The sequence below is a fragment of the Octopus sinensis genome, linkage group LG12 (genome assembly GCF_006345805.1).
Source record: "Octopus sinensis linkage group LG12, ASM634580v1, whole genome shotgun sequence".
NCBI lineage: Eukaryota > Metazoa > Mollusca > Cephalopoda > Octopoda > Octopodidae > Octopus > Octopus sinensis.
This window is the reverse complement of record NC_043008.1, coordinates 42300417-42307916: the sequence shown is the minus strand read 5'-3', so window position 1 is coordinate 42307916 and position 7500 is coordinate 42300417. Positions and strand designations below refer to the sequence as shown.

The window sequence follows — 7500 nt, the reverse complement described above, 5'->3', positions numbered from 1 at the left end:
GAATAGATTCCCTATATTGGTTGATTTATTATCTTTAACTATTTATAATATATATATATATATATATATATATTTATTTATTATACATATATATCATATCTATTTATCTAATTATTATTTTTATTCATTATATATCAATTATATTTGTCTACTTATTATCTTTTTATTTAACATATCTGATATACATATTTATATATTTCATTTATTATTTCTATATTTATTATATTTTTCGTTCTATATTCATTATGTTTATTTACAATATTTATTTGTTATATATTTATTGAAAATTTATTGAAAAATATGAATTCTTAAACTGACAAAAATTGAATTATCGTTAAATGAAAATCTAGCCTAAAATTATAATCATGAGAAAATTGTTAATGAATTATGTGGTATAATTTCGGATCAATAACCAATATATCCATGCAGTGCGCGTATCAATGTAAATATGTATGTAAGTAGGTATGTAATTATATATATATATATATATATATACTTACATACATACATACAAGCCTGTCACATTGAACGTTGGAATACGTCTCCATCTTATATATAACTACTACTGTCAATAAAAAGAACCGATCTCAAAGCATTCTATCAAGAATACTTGAAAGGATACAGGAATGGAACCTTTGTCTTTTACATAACCACAATATGGTAGACTGTAGCTTTTCGCATGGTTAAGGAGATCTCATTGCAAACCATGAGGAGGTACCTTGTTTGATGCTACTGCATGGTACCTTGTGTAAAGGATATTTTTTTTATAAACTCAAGTTGACTTATCACTTGCGGTTGATACTGTGTAAACACAAACTGAATTAAATTCAATGAAGTACATGAAATTAAAAACAAACACACGCTTGTCACACACCATATGTCATTGGTTCTGCCTGGGAATTACCTAAGAGTGCACATGACACTGGAACATTCAGACGCTTACATTATTTCAGGAGCAAAAACGGTGGCGAGCTGGCGGAATCGTTAGCAGGTCGGGAGGAATGCTCAGCGGTATTTCGTCCGTTTATACGTTCTCAGTTCAAACTCTGCCGAGGTCGACTTTGACTTTCAAGCTTTCGGGGTCGATAAATTAAGTACCAGTTACGCACTGGGGTTGATATAATAGACTTAATCCGTTTTTCTGTCTTTGTTTGTCCCTTCTGTGTTTAGCCCCTTCTGGGTAGTAAAGAATTAGGTAATTCGTCTGACTTTATGTTCTCAATTAAAATTCTGCCGAGGTTGACTTTGACTTTCATCCTTTCGAGATTCATAAATTAAATACCAGTTTCGTACTGGTTTTGTGTCTATAATACAAGGGATTATTTCAGGAGTAAATCATACATTTCATTCGAGGAACATCTATTTTATTTCATAATGTCATCTCTTTTACTTAAGACGAAGAAAAACTACAAGTTGCTAGATCCCCTGACGTGCAACAGACCCCCAGTTGAAGATAGTTGCAGCCGATTCTCTTACCTGTTCAAAGTTAATCGATTTTGAAACTCAATTATAGATGTAAATCACCGAAGAGTTGATAGATTTGACCCCGCATATGACTGGTAGGACTTCATAGTCTTAACAACTTTGTAGATTACTACAAACAATAGCACACATACTCCTACACACATACACCAAGTACAAACACAGCCACGCATATACGCACATATACGCAAGTAAAGACACAGATACATACAGACATATCTGCATGCACACACACACGCACACACATACATATAAAGGAAACCAGCTTTTAAATTCGGAAGCTCATAAAATAAATTTAACGATTCTTTTGTGGAAGATGGCATTAAGTAGCGAATAAAGGATTACAGGATCTGGAACACTTCAGTAAATCAAGGTGGAATCCATAGAAAATCAGCTTAAGCGACGTTGAGAAATTGTTTGGATCTAATTTTAAGAAATAAGTTTGGAATAAAAACCAAATAGAGAAAAAATATATTAGATGTAAAGAATTCGATAGTATTTTAAGGCGAGGAGTAATTGAATGTGGCAGTCGTCTGCTGCCGATAATGTTGGTTCTTTCATCTCTTAACAAACCTTCTTCATAGCATTTAATCCCCATGTGGTAGAAAGAAAACAAGATATACGCAGATATTCTCCACATAATCCAATGGATTTTTACTTGTTTTTTTTTTTGTATTTTTTTTACAGATATATCTTCCTTAGTATCTTCATCTTTACCGAGCAACTGTAACAGCTACAACGGGAAGTATTTTGAGATAGATAGACAGGCAGAAATGTAACTAGATAGATAGATAGATAGATAGATAGATAGATAGATAGATAGATAGATAGATGGATAGATAGATAGATGGAGATTGAGAGAGAAAGAGAGAGTGAATGAGTGGGAGAAAGAGAGGCTTAAAGCCCGAATTACTTCAGGCGTATGGAAATCGAATTTTTTCTAATCCAGGAGTATTTGAAGGATGATAGACATGCGTGAATTATAAATATTAAGCATAATTCAAACAGCTCTGAACACCAGGCACGAAACCTTCCAAAAACTAGGGTTTAACAACTAAATCCCTCACATCACCTCCCTGTCCGTTATGCCGGTCTCTGCAAAACCTTCTGCCTAGTTTCATTCTATTAAGTGTTTGCGGAAACAAACCTTCACCAGATAACTCATATATCTATCTCAAGTCATTATTTTATTCAGTTAGGTTCTGAGTTCAAATTTCACCGAGGTCGACTTTGCCTTTCATCTTTTCGAAGTCGATAAAATAAGTACCAGTTGAGTACTGGGGTCGATGTAATCGGCTTACACCTCCCTCCCATAAAATTTCTGGCCTTGTGCCAAAATTTTACAATTAGAATTTCTTTATTGAAGGAATTAATTATTATCTGTAGCGTAATTAATTCGGTTCTGTTGATGTATTACTCGAGGTCCGAAAATTAAGGCCTTACAATTAAAATCAATCCCAGGAAATTTTATCTCAAAATAATTAAGTTAATTAAGGTAAAATCTTTTTGTTACATGTCCTTGTTCTTTAGTTATTTCTCTCGTCATAAATCTAGAAATTGTAGCAACACCGAAGAATTTCTGAAGCTGTAACTGACTTAGAGACAAAATATACATCTAGTTCCATTGATCTATAAAGACTTCTTTAAGAACATGTATTTCTTTGATTTATTTAGCTTTTATTTTATTATTCACAAGATGCTAATACCGTTTCTGGTAGTGTTATTTATTCATCGATAATCGAGCGGTTTGATGGTTATTAGTAGTCATATACGAATATAGAGGATTTCACAAGTGTCTACGACGTCACCGGATTATCGTAATTTATTATCCTTATCTAACAAGGCTTGGCTTACAACTAGCATCTGAATATTTATTACATGCATATGAAATATTCCGTTAGATGCCTCCTTTTATCGCAAAACTTATACTGTTACTTTTTCTTATAATATTTAATGTATGTTGTTTTTCTCTTTCTTCCCTCCATGTCTGGGCAGTAACTTTTTTCATGACATCCATCTGAAAGTAAGAAAACGAAGGAAGAACATTCAAGAAAATCATATTTATCGTTGCTGTATTGATTCTTTGTTTCAGATTTATTGACATCAATCACCAGGTTTTTATAAGGAAGCTAGGCTAGCTAGCGAGCATGCCGGTTAGCGGGTAGAAGGTTTTGCAGAGCCCGGCATAAGGGACAGGGAGGTGATGTGAGGGATTTAGTTGTTAATAGTCGACTTTCTTGGTCGATTCAAAAATTTATTGCAAAGACGTTAATCAGAAACTGGAATTTGGTCTCAAGTTTGCAAGAGTTTACCTCGAGTGTTGAGTTACCCTAAAAAACATAAATAAATAAAAGACAACGAGAGAACATCTAGATTGTTATTGAAATTACTTGAAATAGCAGTCAAACGTGCCTCACCTTACACCTTGCAACACATGCTATTTGTCCTTGGAAGCGGTACGAAGTACACTATTCCTTAAAAACACAAGGCGGCGAGCTGGCAGGTCGTTAGCGTGCCGGGCGAAATGCTTAGCGGTATTTCGTCTGCTGCTACGTTCTGAGTTCAAATTCAGCCGAGGTAGACTTTGCCTTACATCCTTTCGGGGTCGTTAGACAAAGAACCAGATTCGCACTGGGGTCGATGTAATCAACTTAATCCCTTTGTCTGTCCTTTTTTGTCCCCACTGTGTTTAGCCCCTTGTGGGTAGTAAAAAAGAAAACAGGATGGTCTTTACTTGAGAGTAATTAAAGATAAGTTTACATCGTCCAGGTTCAAATAGCACCACAGCCAAAATTTCAGAAAGAACAACGGCATGAAAAGACATTAGTCACATAGGTGAAGTGAATGGAATGAGATTGAAAAGAGATTCAGACAAGAATCTTACGGTAAGCCAATCATTCATAGGTGTATCAATGAGTTGTTAGTGAGATCTTGTGGAGATCTGGTGACAACTTGTTGCGATGAAACCTCAACGTTGTTTCCTCACAGCTGAATGATGTGGAATTCTTAGAAAATCACTATCTATATCTCCTGGGAAGCCTGTAAACATCAGAGAAACGCCATCTTTCCCTCGCACTTATGAAAGAATAATAATTTCTTTTTTGTGTCTATAAGAAAAACAAACTGCAATTTCTTTTGGAGAGAGAAGAAAGACTAGCTGAAAGACGAAACAACCTAATTGATTGATAGGCGTAGCCGTGTTTCGTTGGCAAAAACTGTAGTTATGTTCGAATGATTTATCAATTCAATAGAAATTGTTGTCTCACCGCGTTTACCTCCATCCTTCATATTCTAATACAGGTGAAAATGATAGAATTAATTGGCATTATGTTCCATTCACACCTGATAAATGCGTGATAAAACATGGCATTCAATACACAATGTGTATTGCAGGTCTCCAAGTACTTCAAACAGTGTAAACTTGCGTTTCTCTCAATCACCGAAAAATAGAAACAAGAGTTTAGACAAGGCAATACTGAAGTCCATTGAATATTGCCTCCCACTTGTAGTGGAGTATTTATTTCCCTGATTTCATTTACACTGTTAGGAAATGTCTGAGAGTGGCACCGTTTACTTCGCTTTCCCACATGGAATATAAGACTTGTTGCTGAATTTCCATCGACAAATTGTGAATCTTTATAAAGTATGATCGGATTTATACAGTTTTCATTCGTGATGTAGCCTTAATGTTCTTTCAACACAGTTAAATGGTGTAGAATTCTTAGAAAATCACTCTATCTCCTGGAAAACATTTTTATTTCAGACGTAAACATTTTAATCTTCGCCGTTTGATGAGTTTAAACTGTACAGAGACGTCATCAAAGACAAAATTCCATCTATGGTTCTTAGTCTGGTTGTCTTTGGCATTGGGTATTTGCAATAACTGTGTCACCCCGCTTTAAGACAGTATAGTGTGCCTTGAGGTAGTTTTGGCTGTTGTTTCTAGAGTGAAGAATGGTGCATTATGACTGTTCCAGATTGTTGGTTTTAGACGGTGGGAATTCCGTACAAACTTTAGTAGGAAGTTATTTGCAGGAAAAATACTTCAGATCCAAGAATCTACTGCGAACAGGAAAGACTGGACAAAGGGTTTCATATGGGAAATGTGCAGAAGACCAGGGTCTGAGAGGTAGGGGCGGGTAACTAGGCAGTATTCCAATGTGAATCGTAAAGCGTTCAGAATATAATTGAAGTTTGTCACCATCATAGTAAAATGAGTTGGGAAGTGAAATAGATATACTCTTGGAGAGAAAATGACGCATGCGCACAGCTCACCGAACATTTACCAATTCTGTTGAGAAGATCTGTACAAATAAATTTGGTGCACAATTATGAACAGCAACGTAGATTGGTTGATGTTAATAATGTTGATGCAGTTATTATTGGCCCTGTTGATTTTTTGTTAGCGATGTTATTGTTGTTCTTGTTGTTGTTGATGTTCTTGTTTTCCTTGTTGGTTCTCATATTGTTGCTGGCGAGATTGATAAAGTCTTTGTTCTTGTTGAAATTGATGATGATGTTGTTGTCGCTGTTTCTGTCACCATTGTTGAAACTATTACTGCTGATAATGTTGATTTTGTTGGAAAGGTGATCCTCGTTATTGCTGTTCTTGCAGTTATTGACGCTGTTGTTGTTATTGTTGGCGGCGATGAAGTTGCTTCACTGCAATTTATCTTTGATTGAACAAACTTTATGATTAAACACATCCCAGGTTTCTTTTGCCTTCAATCTTTATGTTTTAAACACAATGTATCCAGAACCACATTAACCAACGTGTTATTCCTTGCTTTCCTATAAATCAACAGGACAAACATGATACGAGCGAAATTTGGCTCTTGTTTCTAGCAGGCTAAGCAACAGCATGGAGACGCTCTTTTGTTTAGTACCTCGGCCATTCACTGATCCGTGAATGTTTGAGATCTAATACATATTTTTTTTTCGATAAACACTACAAGAAAATATTTATTATTCATTGTAGAATATTTTACAGTTTTACAATATCACAGGACGGTTCTTTACATCTAGTTTTAATTGCTGGGATCTGAAAATATCTTAAATCAATATGGAGAGGGAGAGAGGTTGGTGGTGGCCGTACATATATTTGTGCGTTTAAAGTTGAGACATACAATGGGATATGTGTGTGCATAACATTCTCTATCACTTTCCATCTCCTTCTAACACTTCCTCATCCTCTGTTTTCTTCTCTTTCTCTGCACCTCACTTTCTCTCTTTTCCTCGTTCTCCTCCTCCTCCTGTCTCTCTGGATATAGATTGGCATTTTAAGTAAAATTTCAATGAATTCTTTTTTATTCTCCCCTGAACAACATTACAGTCAGCTAATCAGATGCGTGATTTTGATCCAATTAGGGAAGGGTTATTTGTTATCACTAATACACATGTGGATATATATATGCATATGCTTGTATGTATATAGGAACGTAAGTATGTATACATGTGTGTATGCATGTGTGTATGTGTGTGTATGTATGTATGTATATACATATTTATATATATAAATGCGTGTGTATGTCGTTATGTATGCATATATATATAATTTTATGTGTGTGTTTGTCTGCGTTTGTGTAATTTCAAACATTTGTTACTTTCTGTGCGCAGCTATGAACATGAATGCAAAAAAAAAAGAAATGATAATTTGTAGTCCATATGTTGTTGGCAAACAACTGGGATTACGTTTACTAGAAAAGAAAACTCACAAAACCAACAGATGATGAGGTAGTTTTGAGTTGGGGGATATGTTATTCACAGAAGGAAATAAACATATAATTTCATATTTTCCAAGATTTCGCATCAAATGGAGTTATATATAGGTTTGCCAATAAGTTAGAAAATTTTAAGAGTCTTGTTGTGATGGACATAAGTGAGATAATATTTCAGAAAGTTATTCTTCATCATCTCAAGCTTATGATGTGGAAGTAGTGTAGAAACTTTTATGGGCAACTCTAGTTACAAACAATTCTGTCATTGGAGTGTACCGTGATGACGGGTTAGTTTTTAACA

The 7500-nt window shown here is 34.9% G+C and overlaps 1 long non-coding RNA gene across 1 annotated transcript in view; it reads right to left on the bottom strand.

The window, feature by feature from the left end:
• Positions 1-2757: 2757 nt before the first annotated feature.
• The window catches only part of LOC118765615, a 35132-nt gene continuing 30389 nt past the window's right edge, over positions 2758-7500 (bottom strand). The window contains exons 2-3 of the long non-coding RNA XR_005001474.1: positions 3900-3956; positions 2758-3499 (exon numbers count right to left, since the gene is read on the bottom strand). This is a non-coding gene — a long non-coding RNA (uncharacterized LOC118765615). The remainder of the gene's footprint in view (positions 3500-3899; positions 3957-7500) is intronic.